Genomic DNA, 26235 nt, shown 5'->3' with positions numbered 1-26235 from the left:
GCGCTGGACCAGGAATAAGGTGGGTGTTGGGCCTTGGGAATAAGACAGCGACAGTTTCCAGGAGCAGGGCACAGTATTAGGGCAGGGAAGTCTGAGCCAGGGGTTCTTTAAATGATTATAATGATTGTAAGAGGGAGGACTGGTTCGAAAACAAGGGGTGGGACTGAGCTTGCAGGTGAGTGCAGGGTTCCCAGCTGTCGCAGAGAGACGAAGGAGGGAAATATCAGATCCTCACTCCCAGCTAAGGTTAGAGCCAGTCCACGTGGCTCCGAAGAGTTAATATACCATTTCACATGTGCTCTTGAAGCAGAACTGTGCAATATCCAAGCTGGCAATGGTGCTGATCGCCCAGGGCCACACAGCAGGGCAAGAGCATGCACCTGTTCTTCTCTGTGCCTCTGTTTGCCCTTTGATGGCATTAGATGACCTTTTAGCATCTTTCCAGCCCTGAAAATATCCTCTGAAGACTGTTTCTGGGGTTTTTTTGGGGCTGGGAAGGGGAGGTGGGAAGAGGCAGAGCATGCAGATGAGGATGCAGCTGGAGGAAGCACCTGATCCCCTCACTGATGGAGGCACTAGATGGAGGGAGGAGTGTGGTCCAGCTGCCATCCCTTTGGACTTGAACAGGGCTGTCTCTTTGAGGCACTAGATGCTTACATACCATCAGACTCAGATTGGCATATGCTGGAAATCACACTGGGGCTCTCCCAGCTCCTGACGGAAGCTGCTTCCTGAGCTAAGTCTCTGTTCGTCCCTGACTTCCCCATACCTCTTTAGGTGCCATCCGTCCACCATGCCTGTCCAACACCTGAGCCAAGGTAGTCAGCATCTCATCAGTGTCCGGGGTGATGGCAGAGCCCAGAACTGGCCTGGTTGTCCTGAACTCTGCATCAGGCATCCCTGTGAGTGGTGGCAGTGGAAGGGGAGCACTTACTGAGCTGAAGCCTCCCCTAGACTCTGCCATGTTGGTGATTCTTCGTAACTGACTTCCCATAATTTCTGCCTCTGTTTCCCTGTCTTAGACTCCAATTCCCTGCGAGGGTCAGAGCCCCATGTGAACTCCAGACCCTGAGACCCTGACTGGCTGTTACCCTTCCACCCAAACCCCACTTTGGGCTGGATCTTCTTCCCTGTGCCATCAAGCTTCTGGCTGGGTTCTTGCCCCAAACAAGGAAGACTGCCATAAAATGGTACTGCCATTCTTCTAGCTTCAGGAATTACCACTGCCAGAGGCTCCCTGTGTCCACCCGTGAGTGGCCCTGCTTGGGCCCATCCATCCTCTGGATACTCCCTTCTCCAGGCTTCTTCCTGTCGCTAGCCCTTGATGCTGCATTCCCAGCCTGCTGCTAGGGACACATTCCCAGGTCTGAGGCTCTAACTCGGTGTAGGGATGCTTTGGGCTGCAGGTAACAGAAACCTAACTACAAGTAGCTTAAACAACAGGAGTTTAAAAACTCCAGAAACCTGGAGGTGGGGGCAGTTCCAAAGCAGAATAACCTGGCAGCCCAATGATGTCAAGAATCCTCACTTCCCAGCTTTCCCTCCCCTGTCCATCTTCCCACCAAGTCAGCATCATCTCACCCTAGGTCATAAGACCATCCTGGGGCCCATTTGCAGACATGGTGGTGGGTGGTGCAGAATAACATCTTTTCCAAAATCTCTTTTAAGTAGCAAGGAAACCCTATCCCAGAAACCCCAAGAAAGACTTCTTTTAGCTATAAAACAATAGTAATAGGTCCCGTTAGCCTGACCTGAGTCATATGCCCATGCCTGAACCCCTCGATGGAAAATGAAATGAAACCACCATTGCAGGATTGGATTAATCACAATTTACCCCCTGGGCCTGGAGAAGGGCTGGCTCCAAAAAAAGCAGGTGTCTGTATTCAACATGAACTTTTCCTGTTTGCATTTGGTGCCAGAGCACCTGGTCGTGGCCTTTTGTGTCAAAGGAAGCCATTTTGACTTATTCCTCTCTGCACCTTCTAAGGCTCTTTGGCGTAAGCAACAGAAGCAGGTTTTCAACAGCTTACACAAACAGGGGTTAAGTTGGAAGGATAATGAGAATCTCACAGAACTGACAGGAAGCCTGGAGAACCAGGCTCAGAAAACAACCCAGGGCCCCTTGGGGCAGCAGAAAACAGGAAGTAATCACTGGCAGTCCTCTCATCCCTGCAGAGATGGGAGACTCAGGGGCACGGAAGAAGCACCGAATATACTTAGCTCAGCCTCCTGCCAGCCCCTTGGCTGCCGGAGAGCAGAGAGCCTGGCTTTACTGTCCACCAAGGCCGGAAGAACTAATTCCCCAAAATAAAATCAGGTTGCTGTTGCAGAGGTAGGGAATAGGGTGCTGAGCGGCCAAAACCCAGAAAATGCCCACCAAGTAGCACATGCTGCCTGATTGGAAGACCCAACAGAGGTGGCGTGCTACACGTCCCTCACGCGAGGTCAGAGGCGCATGACCTTTACAGCACGGGGATGGCCACTCAGAGCAGGGGACACCTGAGCACTCGGTCAGATCCCCACAAAGGCAGCCCCTCTCTGATGTCACCCTGACAGGCAGAGGATTCTGTCAGGTCCTTCTAGAGACCTCCTGAGCCACTCACCTGGGGATGGCTGCTCCTGGCCTCTCCCAGCTGCTCTAGAAATGCTGAGTGTGTCTTCCGTTCACCAATTACAGGAAACTGGTGACAGTCTCAGAATATTTCTGAGTCTTTCCTCAAGACTGCATGAATCGAAGGTCGATGCCCAGGCTTACCATCCCCCAGGCAGGGCAGGCTTCAGGCTTGGCCAGGTCTCCTGGGGCAAATAGCAAACCTTTGTGGAGCGCTGACTGCGGCGCAGGTCAGGGGCTAAGCCCTTGGCAGGCAGTGTTTCATTTAATCCTCCCAACAACCCTATCACACCATTACCATCTTCCTTTTCTACAGATGAGGAAACCGAGGTGTGGAAAGAGTCAATGATATTCCCATGGGCACAGCTAATACGTAGCAGAGTAGGATTCAGATCTGGTCCAGGGCCCCCTCTTAATCACATCCTTGTGCTGTCCCACACCCTGCTGCTCATGATGTCTTGCTCTTCCTGCCTTGCACAGAAATAGGGCTGTGCGCTGAGTTCACGTATTTGTCCTCTAGGCTTATCCATCCACCAGGGACCCCCCTCACCCTGGGCGTCAGCCTGCTACCCCCTGTCAGAGCATCAGACTGCTCAGGAGCTGCCATCCCAGGATGCCAAGTCCTTTCTCACCCTACTCAAGGCCCTCCATGAAAGCACAGTCATCAGTAGTACTTTTTCATATTCACAATGAAACCTTGTCTTTACCTCATAGCTGTGTCTTCCGCAGGACGTGGCTCTGCCTCCTGTGGGCACAGAGCATCCTTTCTGCTGCTCTCGACAGTGCCCACAACCTGGCCAAGGACCAGGGACCCTACAGGTCCCCAGAGGGATGATTTGATGGAGCCATTTGCCAGCTGGGCGCCAAGGAGCCCCAGAGGCTCCGTAGAACCCCGTCAGGAGCAGCCTTGGAGGGGATTGTGGGACCGACATGAAACGTACCCCACTCAGCTTCTACTAGGGCACCCCATCTGTACCCGTTTTACATGCTGGTCTTCAATGTACGTTCTTATTTTCTAAGAAAAAAACTCTCTGCAGAAAACCTGTGGGTTCACTGGATATATTGATGCTTTTTCTCCACAAGATTCCATAAGCTTTTCCTTGCACTAAACTCCTACACTGCCCTGGCCACTAGGAGAATTGTCTGTGTAGAATCATAGCTTAACATTTTCTCTTTGACATCATTTGAAGGCCGATATTCAGGATTGGCCATATATGCACAAAATGCTTCAGCACATTAGTAAAACAAACAGAAAGTTGTCCACTGTGTTTCTTGTTACCCTTGAAACAAAGACCATGGTAACCATGTCCTGTCAGAAATATGGGCCAGGAGGTTTGATTTTCCAAGTTCCCAGGCTCCTTCCTACTACTGACAATAGAACTCATCTTGTTTTACTCCTTGCCTTGGCTACCAGGATGCCCAGAGCTGAGATAGTCAGCTATGCATCTTTTTAAAATGTGATTTTTTCCAGTATATAATAATTGTGTATTTCCTAAGAACTAAGAAAATCAAGATAAATACAAGGAAGCAAAAAGCAAAAATTACTTACAGTGTTTCTACTCCTCAAAAACTATAATATTTTCATCTATTTCTTTGGGGTTTTTTTTTCTGTACAGTTTTCATGTGGTTTTGTTTTTAGGAATTTTTTTCTTTTTAAATAGGTGAGATAAATCATCCTATATGTGAAAGCTGGTAGCTTGCTTTTCTCAACCTGATATCTAAGAATATCACATTCTTAAATGATACAGAAAATTTCATCAAGTAGATCAGAGGTCAGCAAGCTAGTTCTATAAAGGGCTAGATGGTAAATAATTTAGGCTCTTTGGGCTGTACTGTTTCTGTCCCAGCTGCTCTGTCTGCCATGTAGCACAAGAACAGCCACAGACAACATGTAAAGGCGTGGGCACGGCTGGGACCCAATAAAACTTTATTTATAAAAATAGGCTGCCAGTGAGATTTGGCCTTCAGACTGTAGTTTCCAACTCCAGGTATAGATGGACTCTAGTTTTTGTGGAACTGTTCGCCATTTCCATGTATTAGCACTTAGGTTTGCTTTCAGTCCTCAGTGCTTCAGTATCATAAAAAAGGCTGGGTGGAATTTGCTTAGAATTTTTTTTCCTGGGACTATATTCCTGGAAATTGAGATGGCTGTGCTCCCAAAGTATGGACATTTGTGAGGCAAAGCTCTTGATGCATGCTGTGAATTGTCTTCCAAAAGCACTCTGCCGACTTCCACTATGAGCAGTGCTGTGAGAGCACCCATCTCCCCAAACCTGTGAGCACTGGGCGTTGTCCTTCAAGACATTTGCCTCGAGCCTCCACTGCTTCTTTATGTTTAGACTTTGCTTCTGTCTAGTGTTTCAAGCTTTGGTCTGCACTTTTATTCTTTAATCTTCCTCACATAGTTTTTGGAAATAGATAAGATATAAAAGCAAACAACGATCAATTTCAGGGGTTGGTAGGGGAGCCAGGGAGGCACAGAACCCTGAAGGTCCAGTTAGGGTGACACTGGCCAGCAGGACTGGCAGCTGTCTTTCTCCGCTGGGCGAGGGATGTCAAGGGGTTGACCTTGACTGGAACTTCCAGAACCTGCATCACCATGCATCAGGGTGGAGAGGGGAGGGGAGAGCGCCCTGGGGAGAATGGAGCACCAAGGTGGGAGGGAAGAAAGTGGATTGGGGCTCAGACGATGCAAGCTACCATCAGGCTTCATGTGTGCGAGCTTGGGCAAGTTCTTTTATCTCTCTGATTCGTCCATTTGTCATCTGTAAAGAGGGTAAAACAGTCCATTGCACAGGATTGTCCTGAGGATTCAACATGAGCCTTAATACCAGAGCCTCACACAGTGCAAGGCACATAGAAAGGACTTAATATGTGTCTTTGTTAAGTTGAATTGGTTTAATGTTAGGGTCTTAGGAGTGATGGGAAAAAGAGCATATGAATATATTTTTTAAAAGAGAGAGTTTGGATCCAGTGCACAGTATATGGTGAGCCTTCCAAAAAGAATTGATGATGAATGAATGGATGGGACTGTGAAGTCAAACAGCTCCAGCTTTGTCACTTGTTAGTCACACAGTCTCGTACAGTGCACATCCCTCCCTGCAATGCTTCCACGCCCTTCTCTGCAAAATGGGCTTGCTGAGTAAGGATACTTACCTAGGGCTCACAGATGAGGAAACTGAGACATGGTGGCTAAATAGTTGGTTCAGGGTCTCACAGCTGGTCCTGGAGAGCTCAGGATGCCCACCTGTAGGCTTGTTTTGAGGATTACATAAGACCAGGAATATAAAGTTTCTGGCTCAATATATGTTCATTTCTTCCCGTAGGCAGGCTGGTCTGCCAACCTGGGGGTCTTGGCCAGGCAGACAGAGCATGGGGGAGTCCCCCTGCAGGGACGGGGACTGCACCAGAGGCAGCTAGCTGCATGCTGGTGGTGAGTTGCTGGTGCTTGGGAAGAAAGCTCCAGGTGGATTCTCTGGAGACCACCTTTCCCAGAGGACCATTTCCCGAGGAGCTGTCTCGCCTCCACGGAGTCCAGTCTGCACTGAGGCCAAATAAAGAATGTGCCTTTTCCCAGCAGCCTTCCAACCGCGAGAGTGGAGCCCAGGCTATTCTAACAAGTTGCAATCCTAGGAGAGGGATGTGGAGCCCACGTGGGGGAGAGTGGGGGAAGCAGCACTTGGCACACGACGAGCTGGCCCCTGGACAGGCTCCACCGCCGTCAGCTGCCAGTGACCTTGTTAGGTTCAGTATTGCTCTTGCCATGGACCAGGGCCAGGTATAGGAGGCTTTACCTCCTCCATATGACATCTAATCCACCCAACATCCCTCCAAGGTATCCCCGTTTTACAGGTAGGGAAACTGAAGTAGGTACTGGGAGGTAAGCACACAGCTAGTAGTAACAGAGTGACAGAGTGAGGACTTGAATTTAAGTATCTGACTCAAGAGCCCATATTCTTAACCATGAGTCCTATTTACTGCTCTTCATTGGATAGAAAACTTCTTGGTGAAGCAGAAAGGGTTTTGAGTCCTGGAATGATCAATCTCCTTCCTCCTGGATTTGGCTAATCCAGGACCTGGGGGACCCTAGATTTCTTAAGGCCAGAGCTCCAGCTACTCTTTTAATTTACTCATCCATACGGGAGGCACAGCTGTTGACCTCTTTCCAGGGAATATTTCATCCACTCAACCTTCCAACAAGTGTTTTTAGGGATCTTCCACGTGCCAGGACTTGTTCAAGTGCACAGGATACATCCCGAATGATAATAATTACAACTAACCTGTACTATGTACCAGGCACTATTCTAGACAGTGTACATAGATTAGCTCATTTAATTGTCTCAACAGTCCCACCGATAGCTATTATTAGCCTTTCCATATAGATGAAGAAATCGAGGCACAGAGAGGTCAAGTCATCTGTTCAATGTCCCACAGCTAATGAGCATCAGAGTCAGGATTTGAACCTAGGCAGTCTAGGGTCGGCAGTCAGATATTCAACTGGCCCTGCACTGCTGTGGCTCTCCTAGTCCCTGACTCATGGAACTTCTAGCCTTTCTTTTCCAACAGGCATGTTAAAATAGCACCAAAATAATTTAATTCAGTTTTGTTTGCTGAGAAGCCGACTGAGCAGTGAGAGTGAGTGATCCTGGACTTGTTAAGTGCTAGATGTCATGGGGCCAGTGGGAAGGAGTCCAGGTCATGATTGGGACCCTGGTCTGCTCTCCACCATGACCTTGACAGCTGTGTGCCCTTTGGCAAATCTTGTCACCTCTCTGAGCCTCCATTTCTTTACTTACAAAATGGACACTGCCTCCAAGCATTTTTGTGAAGACTTAACTAGTGTGGCAGATGGAAACAAGATTTTAAAATAGAAGAAAAAAAGGAGAGGGTTTATTATTTCACCAAAGTGAAAATTTGGTCAATTTATGAATGAATGAATGAATGAATGAATAAAGGCATGGTCCTAGCAGGCCTGCAGATTGGCTGCCTGGGTAACAAACAGCTCCCGTCAGGAGGTCTGCTGGAATTTTTCAGGGTCCCATCAGGGCTCTATCCTTGGCCATTTCCCCTTGTCCCTTGAGTTATTTTGCATCTGACTTTGTGTGAGCTTCCGACGCTGTTTCAGCAAGGATTCATTAATGTCTGTTGGGAGGCAGGCCTTGTGCTAGACTCTGGGGAGACGGAGAGGAAAGGGAATGGTCAGTGCCTACAGGGGCTCATAGGCTAAGAGGAGAAGTGATCATAATAACAGCAACAACAACAATGACCAGCAATTAGTGAGCGTTTACCACATCCCAGATATTCTATTGAATTTTTATATACATTATTTCATTGACTCATTGCATGAATTTTTATATACATTATTTCATTGACTCATTGCAAGAATTCCATGAATTACTAAAACTGTTGTCCCATGTTACATAGGAGGAAACAGATGTAGACAGGCTAAGTAACTTAGCCAGTTTCACACAGCTCTGAAATTATAGAGACAGGCATGAATTTGCAAAAGAAGATGTGCATACAAACAACCTTCTTATAAGGTAGTAACAACGGTGTATCCTACTCACGGGGCCACGACAGGCCTCTTGGGGTTCAGAAAGAGAAGGGAAGCAGGGTGATGGTGGTGGTGGTGCTGGTGAGGATGACAGTAGTGATGGTGATGGTGCTGTTGGCGGTAGCGATGAGGATGTTCGTGATGGTGGTGGTGGTGGTGATACTGGCAGTGGCCGTGATAAAGATAATGGTGATGATGATGATAATCCTCGGGTTTGTTGAGCTTCTGCTTTATGCCGGGCTCTGACCTGGGTGCTTTCTGCTGTCTCATTTCATCCTCCTAACAACTTTCCAGTGTCAGGGTCATCATCTCCATTTGACTCATGAGGACTCTGAGCTGGAGACAGGCTAAGTGGCCTGCCCAAGGGCACGCATCCAGTCTGAGCCAGGCTGGAGATTGCACATGCCTCACCGCAGAGCCACCACTCTTTCCCGTACCAGAGTCCCTAACCGGTGGGCCACGGGGCTGGGCATCCCGGAGATGCTCCACAGATACCTACTGAACAAATATTGAGTGAATGGATTCCCAAGAGGTCAAAGCCTTAAGCCCAGAAGACAGAAATAACATGTCTCAAGTGAGTATGTGGAACCATTATTTCAATAGATGTGCTGGTGCTGTGATGACTAAAATACAAGTTAATTGTGAAGCATTACGTTCATGTGGCGTTTGTATCGTTCCTTATTTTCCCAATAAAGAGATATAAAGAGCACAGTTAGGAGGAGTTTTGAGAAATATTTTCACACGAAAAGGAAGTCCTCTTGCTGAAAATGGTGGAAAGCATCGTGCTGTCCTGCGTGACGGGTCAAGTGCTTTGTCCCGTGTCTAGGACAGAGGTCACTGAGAAGAGGGAGGAAACCCACCAGGCTGGGGGTCGGGAGCCTGTGGCATTTGTCCTGAGTCTACTAGTGACTTACTAGACCTGAGCTATCACTTTCCACGACTGTCTCCCTAAGACCGGACACCAACATCTAAGAGATTTCCCAAGTGGCTATTGAATGCTTGCATGCATGAATGAATGAATAATGAAAGAAAGGATGAGTGAATTATGATGAAAGGTGCTCAGGGAGCCCATGGAGGGATGTTTTCCCCAAGGAGTGCTTGAAACTGAGAGTTTCTTAGCTGGAGAGCAGAATTAGAATGCAGGGGTTCAGCAGGTGAACTGCAGACACCCAGCTCTGTGTGGTGGGTGATGCGGCCAAGGGGGCACTCCCAGGAGGCCAGCTCTTGACCCTGAGATGTCTATGTTGGAGAAGGGGTGGTGGCTGGAGTTTGGCTGTGAGGTCACTCTCAGCAAGGCTGTGCTCACCATTGGGGATGCATTTTTTAAAACTCAAGTGCAAGTTGACAGCTGGCAGTGATATAATATTCTCACATTCTCTACTTCCCACAGGCCTCCCTCCAACACAGCCCTCCCAGCTCTTAAAAGCCTCTGATATATCTCGACCATGAGACCACGGCCGGCTCTCGGCAGGTAAGCCCCCCATCCTTCCCTCACACCGGGGGCATGGACCAAGTTCAGCACGGCCCTGAGACACAGGCCGTGCTTGTGGCCAAGAGGAAGGGTGGACTGACTTCAGCCTTGGCAGGAGAATGGAGCCCTGTATTCTACCAAGACTTCAGGAAAAGTGGCCAAATGCCCAGAGTCCTGAAGCTGGCATTCTGACCGATGGCAGCATCTGGCGCTGAGAACATATCCTGGGGCAGCATCCAGGGAACCAGCTCTGACCCTATGTCAGCCTTTACTGCTCAGGAAAAGCTCAAGCAAAAATCTGCCTTTCTGGGTTTCTGCTTCCCTGCTTGAAAAGTGAGGGGATAGGATTCAGTGAACTGGGCAGGCCATGAGCCAGCTCTTCCAGGTCAGCCAAGGTCGTGGGCTGGGGGGAGGAATGGTGGGGACGGCAGCTGTCTGCCCCTTCCCTCCCTAGGACTCATCTCCTTTTCCATTGCTCTATGGACCTCTGGTCCACGGAGAGCCTGCGCTGGGCTTTGTGTGTGCCATGTGTGTTCATGTGTGCAAGGGGGGCTGGGACCTGTGTCCCTTCCAGCAAACTGTGCTTAAAGTTGAACTGAAACATGGACAGTAACCAGACCTGCACCTGCCCTGTCATGGGCACACCATGGTCACTGTCAGCTGCATTGCCCAAATGGGAAGGGCAGAGGCTGCCCATGTGCTGAGAGCATGGGAGGGCCTGCAGCAGAGTGTGGGGGCGAAGATCAAGCTGGGTGAGGGGCAATGTGGGGTGGGAGACCAGGTTACCTAACCTAAGTGAGGCCTTCGTTCGTGCAGGAGTGAGTGCCGGGCAAACTCATGGGCAGGGCGGGCCAGAACTGCTGCCCAGGAGATGAGCCCTGTCTGAAGGAGGAGATGATGTACAAATAGCCACAGTCCAGGAAACCTGTGAAGGTGGGAGGGGTCCAGTCTGTCTGGGTTTGGTTTGAGGTGGTTCAAAGAAGACCATTTGAGCCCCGCCCCACAGAAGTGAGCCACGCCCACTCAGTGGGAACCGATCAGGCGTAGTACTAGGCTGGTGGGCGGCCAGGGAGGAAGGGTGAAGCCAGGGCAGTGCGACTTGAGGGTTACAAGCCACAGCCTCTACTCCCTGTGCGTTCGGGTCCTGCCTTAGTCCTGTGGTGGAACCAGCCCATTCCCTCCTGTGGAAGGAGTTGGAGAATCCTCTTCTAAGAAGGAAAGGCCCCATGGGACCACCTGTGTTCTTTAGAAGGAGTTCCTCCAGGTATTTAGATTTAAAAAAAGAGAGAAAGAGAGAAAGAGAAGAAAGAGAGAAAGGAAGAAAGGAAGAAAGAAAGAAAGGCCATTTGAAAGAGACACTTTAACTGGGCTTTGAAGGATGAGTAGAAGTTCACCAAATAAAAAATGGAAGAAGGTCATTCTAGGCAGAGGAGACAGCAAGTGCAAAGGTGGAGTGGCTGAGGTGTAGGCACAGAGGAAGAGTGATAGACACGGGGCTGGGAAAAGTGGGTAGGCCTTTGAATGCCAGGCCAGGGAGTTGGGTTCGGTCCTATATGACCAAGGAAGGAAGAGGGTCAGCTTCCTTGGTGCCAAGAGAGGCCTCTGGACTCCCAGGAGCCCCGGGAGAGGCTGAGAGTGAAGACAGGGGCTCATATCAGAGCCTACTGAACATCAGCAATGGGAAGCCCAGGGCAGGACGCCCTCACTGAAGTGTCTGTGGCCCCACTGGGGCTCTTCAGGTCTCCCGATGCAGAGCAACCCCAGGAGTGCTGGGGTCCCTGTCCTGTGCTGGGGGCCTCTCCAGTGGAGGGCTGCTGGGCTTCCCATCAGAGCCCCTTTTCCCTGCCCTACCCAGCTCTCCTCTTCCCCTGTCCCTGAAGACCACCAGGCTGCTCCCCCAGGGCTGCGCTCCCTAAGGATGCGGTGCTGTTACCAAGGCCCTTCCCAGCCCTCTCCTCTCCACTGCATAACAAAGGAGCTCCTGCCCTAGAGTCGTTTTCTGTGTGGTGGGTAACACTTAGCAATTTGGTAGTTTTACAGTTTCCTCTCTTGGCAGAATTCAAAATGCCTTCACATCTGTCGTCTCATGGGACAGAGGAAAGTGTCGGCTCTGAGGCCCGAGAGTGTGGGACTTCAGCCCGGCCTTGTCACTCCCCTGGGGAGCAGTGTCACTGCCCAAGTCTCAGGGTCTTCATCTCCTAAATACCCACCTCCGCGTGTGGGGCCAGAATCCAAGGCCAGAGCTCATGTGAAAGGCCAGCGCAGTGGGTCACCTGGACACTTCCATTCTGTGCTGCTCCCCCAGCTACTTCCCTGTGATGGAGCAGGTGGCCACCGATGGGCTGTGGTAGCCTGGAAAGGCCCGTGGGAGGTGGCATGTGCAGTTTGCACCTGTGCCTTAACAGGCAGGTAGGCCAGTGGACTTGATTTTGCTTTGAAAAGTTTGTTCAGCAGATCTTTCCTGACACCTCCTCTGTTTCAGGCTCTGGTACACTGGGGGCCCAGGCAGGAATAAGATGGTCCCTTCTCTAGAAGGGACATGTAAACAAGTAGCAACACACTGTAAGAAAGGAAGAGCGTTGTGGAAGAGGGGGCATGTGAGCCGGCGCTGGAAGGATGAGTAGGAGAGATCAAGAGGGAAGGGAGCGAGGGCCTTGCAGGCAAAGGGGCCAGCAGGTGCAAAGGCATCGCTGTGGGAAACATCCTGACCGGTGGCGCATCAGTGATGAATTTTATGATGACCTGCCCTGCATGGTTCCCTGTCCCAGAAAAGCCTGGTGCCTGCCCCCTTGTCAGCTCGGGAGGGTCAGATCCTGGCCAGGCTTCACAGCTCAAGAGGGATGTCAGTGTGCTCTGAGACACGGCCAGGTGTGCATCCTCTGGTGCCCAGGGCAGCACGGAGCTTCTGAGGCTTTTCTTGGTTGGAGTTGAGGACACGTGTTACCCACAAACTCAGAAGTAGTCCTGGAGACGTTACTGGTGTGTTTGTGCAGGGGCCTGGGATAGAGATGAATAAACGTGTTCCCTGCCCCAAGTACAGAGGACAGGGTGGACAGGCCCCAAAGGCCCGTATCACATAGCTACTGATGCTCTAATTGGAAGCATTCAAAGTGCTCTGTGGCTGTAGAGGAGCGGCAGCCAGAAGGCAGGAGTAAGAGGGCAGCATAAGGAGGAAATCTGAACCAGACGGTAATAATGAGAAGAATTATCAAAACCAATGATTATCGAGCACCTATTAGGTGCCAGGCACTGCTCTAAGTGTTTTGTATGGATTTACACTACACCTACACAACAAAGCCATGAGGCAGGGCGGTTATCATCCTCTTTTACAGATGAGGAGAACTGATGCACAGAGAGGCTGCATAACTGTCCCAGAGACACACAGCTGGGAAGTGGCCTAGCCAGGCTGAACCCGGGCAGTCTGGCCTCAGAGTCCATGCTTGAATGACCTGGTATAGCCAGACACTAAGCCCTCTCTAAGAACTAGAAGCACCAACAGGGTTGGGACCATACCTGTCTCGCTCAAGCGCATAGTAGGCACTCAATATAAACGCTCTCACTAACACACGGCATGGATGAACTGGGCCCTGAAAGAGTTGGGACAGAAAATGAGAATCGGGACAGGCCCTGCGGATGGAGGTTGCAGGTGGAACAGAGGCCTTGGGTACCAGCACTTGGGGTTGCTTGGCGGCCCTGCCAGATCTGAGCACTGGAAGGCTGGAGGGAACCAGATAAGGAAGGCAGAGTCTGAAAGGCAGCTTCTCAGGCTGACCCTTTCTGTTCCAAAGACGTGGCACCTGCCCACCTTCCCCTGCAGGCCATCCCCACCCGACCTATCCCACATCAAGAAAGGGAGGGGGCCATGACTTTTGTGTCCGTACACCTCTGTCATCCATTCCTTCAAAGGCTCCCAGAGGCCCATCTGGGAACAGGACCACAGGTTCCCCAGAGGCAGAGGAGGCTCGTACCACCCAGGAGGGGCTCAGGAAAGACAATTCAAAACACTCTTGGCTTTCTGAATGTTTGAGGCTTCCGGGAATAGATGTTTTTCTAAGATCCTTCCTTCCTTCCAGCTCGATGGGCTATGCATGGGAAACTAGGGCTGGGACTTAGCTCTGTGGTTTCCTAGCTGGGCGCCCTTAGGTGAATTGATTCTGTACCTGTTTCCATCTCCATAAAGTAGGAATAAAAGCAGCTACAGAATTAAAGTTTGGGGAAACTCCCGTTAAGAACAAGACTCAGTGAAAAGTTGTTTCTCGGCTTCCTGGGACCTCAGTTTTCTCCATAAAATGAAGAACTGGAGAATGTTGATTTTTAATGCCAGCCAGGCTTAACATTCTAGGTTTCAAAGCTGCCAACACCAGTGGACTAGATATATAGACGTAGTTACACACATATATGGGCTATACACCTGTAAGTATATCCAATTTAATCATTTTTACAAATTTAAATATACACTAAATTAAATTTAATATAAACATATCACTGACAGCATCTTTTATCATGTTTTCTTCTAATTGAAAAAGTAATACCTATTTATGGAGAAAATTTTGGAAAGCACAGGAAAAGAAAAAATTCACCCACTGTTCTACATTTGACACTGCTTCTTACATATTTAGTGAATGCCTCTCCCATCTTTTTTTTTTCCTATGCACATACGCAGATTATTTTCAAAACAGTTTTGGGGTTGTGTTCTGCGTCCTATTTTTTAACTCAGGCTGAGCTGTTGAACCAGGTGTCCGGGCGGGGCCGGCGTCCCTGTGCCCGAGAGGAACCGGAGGCGGCTGCTGTCACAGCTGTTCTGGGCCCCCTGGCCCGCTCTTGCCAGGGCGCTGGCTGCAGGCACCTGACCTACGGATGTTCTGGGTCTCTGGCGGGTGCACATTTTACACTAATTTTAGCTGAGCCTCTCAGGCCCGCTGGCCTTGGGGGCCGCACATAATGGACGCCTTATGTGGACAGCTGCCGACAGCGCAGGAAGAAGTGTCCCACCTTAAAATGTTCCTCATCACCGGCCAGTCCTCTGCTCTCAGAGAACAAGCCAGCTCCCTGTTCCTTCTCTCACTAGGAAGGGGCCGTTGTTGACGTTACCAGCCCAGCAGGCTGGACCTGGCGGGCAGGTGGCCCACCAAACACATGGGCGATTGCTTCTCTGGATGGGGCCGTGTTTTTACCGGACAGGCTTGGATTTGAACTGGAACAGCTGAGAGAGATTTCCTGAGAAATTGCTGGGTGGTGAGTTTGCAGCAGGGCAGCTGGGCGTCTGAAATGCCCCTGGGTATATAGAGAGAGCCTTCCAGAGCCTCCCCTTAATGCTTTACCTTTGTCAAGTATGTACAAATTTACAATGTCCTTTGACATCCTTCTTCGTCCCGATGACAGCCCTGTGTATTGGGTGACAGAATTCCCATTTTACAGGCAAGGGAACTGAGGCTGAGAAGGGCAAGTAATCTGCTCAAGGCCCCCTAGCAAGTAAGTGGCAGGGACTTGAACAAGAAGTGGGTTTCTCTCACCCCAAGTCCAAGGCTGTTTCTGTTCCTTGGACCCATCTAGGTAAGCAGTTAAACCTGATTCATTCCATCTACTCTGTGTTTCCTTACATTTGGTATTGGTTTTTCAAAATGGAGATACTTTCATTTTCACCTTCAAAGTCATTCATGTTTACTAAAAATAAAAACAGCTAGTTGGTCTGTTTCTAAAGCACCAACCTGATCATGGGAGCCTCTTGCTTCAAAATGCAGGAAGGCTCTCTTTGTCTGTGAGGTAAAGTCCACATGCCTTCACCTGACACCTGACCTTCACAGCTTGCTCTAGCTCCCCACCCCACTCTCTCCAAGTCCAGGCTCCCCCAGCACTTAGATATCTCTACCGAGGCACCAAGGTAGGGTTGGAAACTTTCCTTATGATCTGCCTCTTGAGCAGAATGTAGCCACAAGGCAGGAAACCAGTAGGTTACTCATTTCCATGTCCCTGGGGCCCAAACAGGGCCAGACACAGTGCCAAGACCAGTAAATGTATTGGTCCCCAACCCACGTCCTTCATGAGAAACTGGAGCTTTGATCGAGGCTTAGAAGTCAGCTGAGGCCTGCCCAGCAGCCGCCAGCCCAATAAGGAAGTGGCTGCTTGGCTGGGCTCCCAGGAGGGGCCTGCAGGGCCAAGTCAAGAAACGCCAACCCTGGGCAGGCTAGAAGGAGGAAACGGAAGGGCGTCCCCCAGATGTGTGCTGGAGACCAACCCCTCCCCCACCCCTCCCCTGACCCTAGTCCCATAGTCACAATACAGCCTGTGTAAAACATCCCCAGCCCGGACAGTGGCTCTTTGACCCAAGTCCGATGCTCTTCAGGAACAATCCATAGGATCACATGCTGCTCTGGAGGAAAAATGTTCTCTAGGGACTATCTTGGCTTAGTGAGGGCAGGACCCTTTCTCTCTGACCCCATGTAGGACTCCTCTCTGTGTCGGGGACCCTCCGTCTCCCAGACTCTGGTGCTCTGGACATTATTGTGGGAGAGGCAGAGTCCTTAGGGTCCCACAGCCTCAGATCCTGCCAGTCTCATTTGCTAGGGGCTCCATCTCTTTGAGCCTCAGTTTCCCCATCTGCAAAATGGGATGAATGATACCAACCTTTCAGGGTTATTGTATCTTGAGGGAAAGTGTTTTTCAAAAAGCCGAAGCAGAGCAGCAGGCATACAGGGAGTGCCTGTGCTTCTTCTTCTGGAGGGTTTGTTCTCAGTGCCTCAAGAGCCTTCCTGAGAAGTGCCCGGACTGCTCAGTGAGGGTGGGGCTTTCTGGGGAGAGGTGCTGGGGCAGCTGCACATGGCCCATCCTTCTGGCAGCCACCACTTTTCTGATTCTGATCTGGTCTTGGGAATTTAGCCAAAGACGCACCTTTTGTTTTCTAATGAAACCCGTGGAAAAGTAGATTTTTTTATAATAGAGTTGTTTCACTCCACTTTCAACTTTGTAGGAAGATGCCTTTTATTCCTTTGCTCATTCATCTGTTCATTTATCTTCCAAATATATCCATGGCTTTGACCACCTGTCAGATGTGGCCAGAGATGCACCAATAGGCCATGCAGGGACCCTACGTTCCAGGAGCCCCACCGTCTCACTAATAATTGTCATCTAGTGTGAAAATGCAAGAATGACATGGGGAAGGCACAGTGTTGGGGGAGGGAGCAATCGTCTCTTGCAGGATTGATTGAGAAAGGTTCCGTGAAGAAGGTGGCATCCAAATGGGCCAGTTAGGAAGCGTGGAGGAAAAAGACCCCAGTCTCCAAAGACATAGAAGCATAAAATCCCAAGAATAAACTTAGGAAGGCATCATGAATTGGTCTATAAGTTAAATGAAGTCCCAATTAAAATACCAACAAAATTTGTTCATAAAATAAGTATGAAGTATATTTGGAAAAATCAACATGGATAAATAGCCTAGAAAAATTCAATGTTGGTAAAAGAAGAGGCCTGTGGCTCACTGGACCGGAACCGAGCAGCTGGAAATAGACATGAACGTGGTGTTTAGAATTAGAGATAAAAAGGTAGATGATCCCTAACATGCTATAAAGACAACCAGTTAGCTATTTGTAGATAAAAAAAAAAGAGAATAAAACTAGATCCAAAATTCAGTCCTTTAATCAAAGTATTTCCTAGGTGAAAAAAAAACAGGAAGCCAGAAAGTTACCAGAAGAAAAACAATAAGGAAATATTCCTATCACATTGGAATAGGGAATGCTTCCTTAAATATAAAACTAAATCCAGAAATCATGAAAGAAAATAATTAAAAACTCTATGGGAAAATCAAAGTTAAAGAATGATAACAAACTAAGAAGAGTATTTCAACACGTATATGATGGGTAAAAGGTTCATAGCACTAAAATTGAAAGAGCTTGTAAATGAAGTGAAGACAAATCATCGGTAGAAAAATGGGCAGAGAATATGAACAAGCAATTTGCAAATGATAAAATACAGGGCCTAGTAAGCATATGAAGGGTGGTCACCAGTAGTCAGAGGATAATCGTTAAAGAATCAAGATGTACTTTGCAGGTGGCCCATTTCCAAGACTGAAAATACTTGGGAAGATAAGGAAGGAATGGGGCCTAGGGGCACTTGAGCACTGTTAGTGGATTGGGAATTGATACATTTTCTAGAGGGGAGATTTAGCAATATGCACCAGCATCTTCAAATGTGCATCCCCTTCAACTCAGCAGTCCACTTCCAAACAGGTATCCTAAGGAAACAATCAAAAAGTGCCTGGAATTGTATGTAGAAGAAGGCAACAAGCACACTGATTAAGAGAGAAGCATCAGAGGTCACAGAGACCTGGTTTTAAGCTGTGTGACCCTGGAAAAGTTACTTAACATCTCTGAGCATGAGTCCTTATCTGTAAAGTGGGCATAATAATAATACCACCTTCATAGGTGAGATATGAGATATGAGATTTTGTTGTGAGATAATATTCAATGAGATGATACTTATAAAACTCATGTATATAAGTAAATAAATATGTGTAAATTTACACATATACTTATACATAAAATTCAATGAGATAATACTTTATAAAACTCTTAGCAGGGCTGGGCCCACAGTAAGTACTCAATAAATGTTGGCTATTTTGTTATTACCAATAAGGCTGTTTACCATAGTGTTGTTTATAATAGTGAATTTGGAAACAACCAAATTGTCCATCACTAGGTTACTCAGTAAACAAATGCTCATGGAGATGTAGCCATCTAGAGAACTGTGTTTATGGGTCAGAAAGATGCTTTTCACATAATAGTGTAAGATTATTTTTTTAAAAGAAGTCAAAAGAATGTAGAAAGTGGATTCCAGATGGTATACATCTGTGTATCTAGAAAAGTACCATTGATTCTTGTTATTCACAGTAGTTAAGTTCTACAAAGTTCCACAAACACTGAATTAGTGAACACTGAACCATTGTTCCTAGGGGAAATATGGGGTTAGGTTCCTGTGAGCCTCTGGTCACAACATTCTTGTCAACCTATCAAAACATAACCTTGTTTTATGTGTGTTTCTGTCTAAAACACCTTGTTTAATTTATATTGTTGATTCATTAGCATTGAACTCATGGCAAACAGCCCTGTAACTCTTGCCTGAAGGAAGCTTACCTAACATATGTGTTTTCTCTGTAAGGCACATCACTGTGAAATCACTGACAAAAATGCAAAGATCATAACACTAAAGAGACTGTAAAAAGGACACTGGTTTACATATGGGAGCTGAAATAAGAAGCAGTGTCATCTTTTTGACCTCAGCTAGGAACACACACGTGGGGAAACTCAAGTCTTTTGCTCTGCACACGTCTGCAAATGACCACCAAAGCACCATGAGCATTGATTTCGGGGTTACAAACCAATTTTAGTGAGTAAGTGAATTTGCAAATACAGAATCCTTGAATAATGACAATCGACTGTATCTAAAAAAGATGGTCGTGTTACTGTTAGTCATCTGAGGGTCAACATAAAAATTAATTTCCCCCTCTTTCTTCCTTGTACTTACAATGCTTTAACTTTTTATGGCAGACATGTGTAAGCAAAATCAGGCAAAGCAATAGTTATTTTTATTTCAGAAAGAAAAACTTGTCATTGATGGCCTTACATTGTCAAGATAAAAGTCAAGCTCAGTAGAACGATAAAAACAGCTAATACTGTTAGATATTGCTACCACAAGCCACATAGGCTTCTAAGCCCTTTACATATATTAATTCATGTACTTCTCACCCCAAGAGATAAGTACTAATTATTCTCATTTTACAGATGAGAAAACTGAGACAAAGCGAGGTCAGATAATTTGCCAAAGGTCAGAGCTAGTAAGAAGCAAAGTCCAGAGTGGCACCCAGGCTGTCTGGTTCCAGAATCCATGCTTTCAACCAAAATTCTATGAGAGCCTGCTCAGTGCCTAGCCTGAGGCTGGGTTGCAGAGACACCCAGCAGAATCTGACCAAGGGACTTCCTGTCTAGAATGAGGGCAGCGACAGGGTGCACCAGCATTGTGGGCTCCTGGAGGGGGGCCTTCCCAGCCCAGCCTGAGGGCTCAGAGAAGGTGGCACTTTATAGCCCAGCACTCCAGGCCCCCACAGTCTGGCTACCCTTCCTGTCTTACCTCCTTACAGGCACACCTTCCCTCCCACCAGGGCATCCCACCCCCAGCCTTATCCAACCATCCCCCTCTCCTTAAGCCTTCTCATACATATGGTCCTTCTGCCCATCCCCCAAGGCTTGGCTCAAAACTTAGCTCTTTTCTCAAGCCATCAGTGAGAAGCGAGGGCTCCTTCTCCTGATCGCCTCTCTAATTTGGAACTATATGGCCATTATCTCTACTCACCTGTGCATCTGTCCCTGCTAATGAACTTGTCTGGGAAATCTTCGAATCCCTAGCACCCAACATACCCCTCTCACATTCCCTCTATCAATAAAAGTGTGTTAAATGAATACATGAACAAACAAAAGGAAATACCTAAGATTCTAAGGCCCCAAAGGTGTCGGCCAGCTAGATGGTAGCACAGTTGTTGTTGAAGGCTGCCAAGGCTCTGGAGGACTCTGGAGGGCTGAGCTGTCTGGCCACAGAATCGGGAGGCAGAGTTGACAGGGCTGCAAGACCAACATTAGCCAGGGTGTTGTTTCTGTGGCTTCTGAAAAACCCCCACTCCAGTGGGAAAGACTAAGAAAGGTCCCATTCAGTTTCTCTTGGCATTTCCAAGGGAAAGGATGGGGTTTGCATTGGCTGGGCCAGGGACATCTTTTCTAAAATAGCTTCATGCATATTCAACTGCTCCCTGAAATAGTCGGGTGGCTATTTTAAGCAGCTTCTACTCAGATGCCCACACATAATGGCATCTACCTTGAGCATGTAAACCAGCAAGAAGCAAAGAGAAGAGTACGAGAGGACAATGATAGGAGGCTTGGGATGGATGCCTGCCACTCCTCCCCCACCCCTTGGTGTGTTTTCCTCTCCAGGACTCTCTTGCATGAAATTGAAAGTCATGGTTACTATGACAACTCACTGGAGGAGTTTTCCCAGCCAGTGACCTCACCCGGCCCGGATCTCTGAAGGCACAACTACACCCGGGCGGCCATTAACTTAAGGCACAATAATGTTAAGTCTGTACCATAAGTCGGTTAGTTTACTCCTGAGAGTGTCCCTGAGTGCCTGTTTCCTTATGGTTTGCACACAATTCTAACAAGTCCCCAGCAGATCGGAAGTGCAGGCAGTGGGAAGGCAGTGAGAGTTAGGACCCTAACGTCAGGAGGCTGAGGTTACAGCAGACAACCTGGCTGTTAGGGTAAAGAAGGAACAACTCTCCAAAGGAAACATTTATTAACAAATAGGCTCCGAAGCATCAGTAGGTACCCAGCGCCATTTGCTGGGAAAATAAAGATAAATAAGACACGGGTCATGGCATGAACATGGGAATAAACAATGGTACATGTATTTATCTAGGCTCTAACTTTGTTACCCCACCCCCCTAAAAAAAAGATTAAAAAAAAAAAGAAATTGGGAATACAGTGTTCTAAGTGCTGAACTCAGAAATGCAATGTCATAAGTGGTTGAGGTAAGGACAGTGGATTAATCAGGAAGGAAAGAGATCTCTCTGGGGCGGTTGGGAAGGTGAGGCTTGGGCAGAGGGATAAGAACTCTTGGAAGATAAGCAGGTGGTGGCCTCTGTTCGAGATGGCGGGCACAGCACCTGCGAGGATCAGAGGTGGGAAACAGTGGGTCTGTTTGGGGACTTCCCAGCTGAGGGCGGCTAGAGTGAGAGGGAGGGAGGGGAAGGAGGAGGAAGAGAGGTAGATGACGAGAGAAGAGGTGGGAGAGGCCTCAGAGCCACACCCCTGGGGCTTTGGCGGCCCTGCCGCGTCAGAGGACCCTCCAGAATAGCTCTCTGGAGCTATTGCACATTTAGGCAGAGCTCCCTACCCACTTAGGTCTCCTCTGAACGTCTCCCTGTGTCATAACACAGAACAGTGATGGGGAGAAAGTGAGATTATGTTAAACGCTTCACGGTGAGAGGTGTGACTCTTAAGAATGAGTTGAAAGTTCATTCCAGCTTCTCAGGACGTGGATCAGAAATATAAAGTGAACAGGGAAGCTGGAAGCCCAGGTCCCGGCAGGAGGGCTGTGATGGGGAGGGACTGACATAGGGGCCCCGGGCCTCAGTCAGCTCAGCTGTATGCCAAGAAGAGATTGCTTACTTTTATAGGTCTGAGTTTATGCTTATACTGTTGCCCCAGAGTCACCCAGAAAAGGTTCTGCTTTGTTCAGGGCACCATGGGAATGGCAGGAGAGTGTGTGATACCTTTTAGAAAGATGGTCACTCAGAGGGATTGGACAAGAGCAATAAATGAAGCTTAAGGAGGGAAGGCATCCTCTCTAGAGGACATCAGTCTAGCGAGGCCTGACCACACATTACATCTCAGATGGCTTCTTTGAAGGCCTCAGGAACCATCAGCAAGAATCCCGGTGCCCAGAGGTGCTGCAGGTCTGTCCTTTTCCTGCCGTGAGTTCCTCCATCTGCACGTCACTTCTTTATTCTTCTCTTGTTCGTTGATTCATTCATTCATTCATTCATTCATTCATTCATTCACTCATGCCGTTAGAGCTACAGACTGGGAGATTACTGTTCTCTTGTTGGCATGGGTAACGGTTTCCTCACTGAATTTTCAGGGATCTGTGAAACCCTTGAAGTTATAAGAGAATGAATGTATATCCCATGTTCTTTTTCTGAAGACATGGCATGTAGCTTTCAACAGATTCTCAAAGGGGCAGGTGACCCAAAAAAGGTTAAGAACCACAGATAGAGATGGGAATTGTTTTATTTTAAAACAAATGATTACACCTTTTGGTAGACAAGCAGGGCCAGGAAGTGCCCAGTGAAATTCCAAGTTCTGCGTCGAGCTGTCTCAGGTAATGAGGTGGCCCCGGGGTCTCTGTGAGGTATCCCCGGCATCTCTGTTCACCCAATTTGTGGGCATACCCTGCAGCTGAGCCTGGCCCAGAGGCCTTCCTGGCACTGAGGGAGGGCAAGATCTCCAACTGAAGGCCCCTCTCTGTTTCTTTCTCTTCCCAAGCACAGTCTCTCTTCAGGGCCCCTTTCCAACTTGTGCTTGGCAGAAAGTAAGGAGGTCCTTCTGTGTTGGGTAGATTTAGAAAGCTGGAAGAAATCTGGGAAAGGAGGAAGCATATGAGCTGGAGTTGCAGGAGCCTGGGTATTGAATAAGGCTTTGAACATAAGGGGCTTCTGAAGTTTATCGATCAGTTGTAAAAGTCAGGTCATGTCAACTCTTGTCTGGAAAGCCTCCAGTGGCTTCCTGTCTCTGAGTAAAAGCCACAGGTCTTATAAATGCCTTCATGATGATGTGGCTGCCACCAATAACTTCTCACATTCCATATCCTCTATACTGTTCCTCAAACTCTGGCCTCAGGGCCTTTGCACTTTCTGTTTCCTCTCCTGGTGAAAATAAGCACATGGTTCACTCCCTCACTTCCTTCAGTTCTTTAGTGGAATGTGTCCTTGATGAAGCCTTCTCTGGTCCTTATTTGAAATGGCAATGCCTCCTACTGCCACTACTCACTTCCCTGCTTTGATTTTCCTGCTAGCACTCACATGCTATTGTCCATGTATTATTCCCAGTGCCTGGAACAGCACCTGGCCCAGAGTAGATGCTAAATTAATATTTGTGGGATGAATGAATTGATTCTTATCATGCTCTGAACTAGTTGTTCTAACATATTATAATCTCATACTCTGCAGGGACAGTTTGAGTCTCCATCTTCATAGAGAAAGACCAGAGACTCAGAGCAGCTTGGAACCACTTCCTGGTTCTGGAGTCTAAGAAGCTCCTGTTTTCTGTTTGTTCCCCGCCCCCACTCCTGGAAGCCTGTGGTACTGCCTTCCCCAGGGCTCCTTGAGCCAGACAAGAGGCGGGTTCTGTACATGGTGTAGTCAGTAGTTAAACGTCTACAGCAAACTCTTATGATCCGGCTGTGTTCAGGTCAGACAGTGTTTGATATGTCCTGGAAGAGGCCAGTCACTCTTATCAGAAGCAAAGTAAAGGAGAAAAGAAAACAACTTTATAGGGCTTTTGATGGATTCCTACTCCTTATCGCCATCCTGTAATATATCCTAAACATCAGCTCACTTTTCTACAAGAGAATACTTAAATGAGAATTTTGCTGTTTGACAATATAGCCCAAAAGCAAGCCCAGAAAGCATCAAGATGTCCACACATGAGGCAACTTACATATATGTAAGGCCGTTCTTTTGCTTGTAGTAGAATCCATGAGTGCCTGTTTTCCTCACTGTTACACACAGTTCTAACACACTCAGCCTGTGGGAGTGGGGGGATACAGGAAGACAGTGAGACGGGACCCGGGCTGCCCAGATGAAGAGAGAACCACACCACAAACCCCACAGGTGCCCTGTGCTGGTTACTGAGAAGTACAAAGACAGATACGACACCGAACATGCCTTCAGGGAACTTGCAATCCAGCAGGAGAAACAGATGGAAAACAATTAAGCTTAAATGTGTTTATTTATTCAAATCCTCCCCTTGCTCCAGCAAGTATTCTAGGTAGAAATCAGAAATACGATACAGCAATATACTGCTGTGGAGGTGGGGACGTGGGCTCACAAAGGAGGAGATGCTCTCTTCTCCCTGGGGAGTCAGGGGGTCCCCAGGACCCCCTGGAGCTGCTGCATGCGAGGAGAAGCAGCTTGACCCCACTTGGTGACCCGGCAGGTGGCCCGTGCAGCTGGAGTGCGGAGCAGGCCACCCTCTATGCAAGCTATGTGCTGAGAGCTGGTCCCGCCCCTTGGGGAACTTCTAGTCCAGTGAAGCAAAGACTTTTGATGTATCTACAGCCCCTCCCTCCATGCTCTCGGAGGCCTGTTCTCAGCATATGGAAAGCCCCGGGGTACAGGGGCTGTGGCATTTCCTGTGATGGCCGAGACAGATGCTCCTATGGGCTTGGTCCTCTTGGACCCCCAGCTTCATGCTGCACGGATCAGTTGCAAGAGTAGTTCCGGTCACAGGAGTAACACCTCGCGTTCAGACCGCACAGCAGCTTGCAAAGTGCCGCTGTACCCATCATCTTGTTTGTTCCTCCGCGAAGAAGGCCGGGGGAGGGCCAATTTCCAGGGACTGGATGGGACCACTGAGGCTCGGAGACTCCAGGTCTCAGTCCCAGGAGGAAGTGGCAGAGCCAGGAATGGAATCCCGGGGAAAAGGACAGGGACCCTGCCCACCCAAGGGTACAGCCGGTACACTGGCAGAGGACCTCCTAACAGCAACAGAAGGTGCTGTAACTGCTGGGGAAACACTCCGGCTCTGGAATCAGATTGAACCAGGTTCAAATCCTGCCTCCCAAGCTATGAGCCTGGTGCCCTCACCTCCCTGAGCTTAGGGCGTCTCACCAATTAAATGAGAATAATCTTAACCTCCTTCGAGAGCTTGCTGTGAGAATTAAATGAGGTGATGCCCGTGCATTGTCTAGCGGAGTCGGCAAGGACCAGGGCCATCATGTATGGCTTAGTTTGTGGCAGGCTTTACATGTATTGGCTCAGCTAATCCTCCAGGCAACTGACAAAGTAGATACGATCACCTCTTTTTACAGATTCACAAGGAAACTGAGTTACCAAAGCCTCCCTCACCCTGGCCGTTGCCTCGCCACGTGACCCTTGGGCACCCACTTCTCCTGGCAGCAGATGATGAGCTCTGAACTGGCTCCAGATCCCCTGTTATTAGACACGAGGCTGGAATTTCTCCTCGTCTCGTTTCGTTTGTGAGCCTTTGACCCACACAGGCTCGGCCACTCACCAAGTCTGTGGAAGTGACCTCCTGACCAGCAGGAGGGAAGCACGATGGGAGTCCCTGGAGACCCCAGAGAGGTCAAGTGAGCTTGACCCTGGAGGAAATGGTCAGCAGCTGTGGCCTTGGGAGGGAAGGGCAAGGAGGTCATGGGCACCAGGCAGAGCCGCCTGGCCAAGGTGGTTGGTGGCTTTGGACTAGCACAGTGGTGACCTGGAACCCAGCGGGCTGGGCTTCCCTCTCCCACTTCCTTCCTGTGCCGACTATCTCGCTGAGTCACCTCCAGGAAGTCGGGGTGGTGAAGGGGAGAGCGAGCGAGGAGCCCTGGGTCCTCCCTCACCCTGGCCGTTGCCTTGCCACGTGACCCTCGGGCACCCACTTCCCCTGGCTGGGGCTCAGTTTGCACATCTGTCACACAGGAGGCCTGGCTAGAACTCCGAAGTCAGGCCAAGGGCTTTTTCAAAGGGCAGTGCCTCCTGGAAGACGGTTTAGGACAAAGGCCCACTCAGCTGGTAATCAGTTAGGGATTTAGTAGTCATTGGGCTTCAGAGAAGCAGCCCGGTGCTTCCAGACGACTTGCTGCGTTCTGCCCTGGGTCCTGAGTGTCCCCAGCAGGTGCTGGGCCCAGGAGGAAGGCAGAGGGCAGACCCTCCAAATGCTGGAATGGCAGCAGCCGCAGGGGTAACAGCTATGAGGTTACTTTAGCCTCTTCTAACTTAGCTCCAGCCCTTGCCAGCCTCCCATGATTCATGTTTCTGAATTTTTACCAAGTCCT

The 26235-nt window shown here is 48.8% G+C and overlaps 1 protein-coding gene across 4 annotated transcripts in view; it reads left to right on the top strand.

The window, feature by feature from the left end:
• HIVEP3 (HIVEP zinc finger 3) overlaps positions 1 to 26235 on the top strand; it is a 369906-nt gene that overhangs the window by 197408 nt on the left and 146263 nt on the right. For all 4 annotated transcript variants that reach the window (XM_032493976.1, XM_032493974.1, XM_032493973.1 and 1 more), the window contains one exon: positions 9556 to 9636. The gene's annotated coding sequence lies outside the window, so the exon portion shown is untranslated. Of the gene's footprint in view, positions 1 to 9555; positions 9637 to 26235 lie in introns of those variants that run through there.

This window comes from Camelus ferus, chromosome 13 (assembly GCF_009834535.1).
Source record: "Camelus ferus isolate YT-003-E chromosome 13, BCGSAC_Cfer_1.0, whole genome shotgun sequence".
Lineage (NCBI taxonomy): Eukaryota > Metazoa > Chordata > Mammalia > Artiodactyla > Camelidae > Camelus > Camelus ferus.
This window is presented reverse-complemented; position numbering and strand designations above follow the sequence as displayed.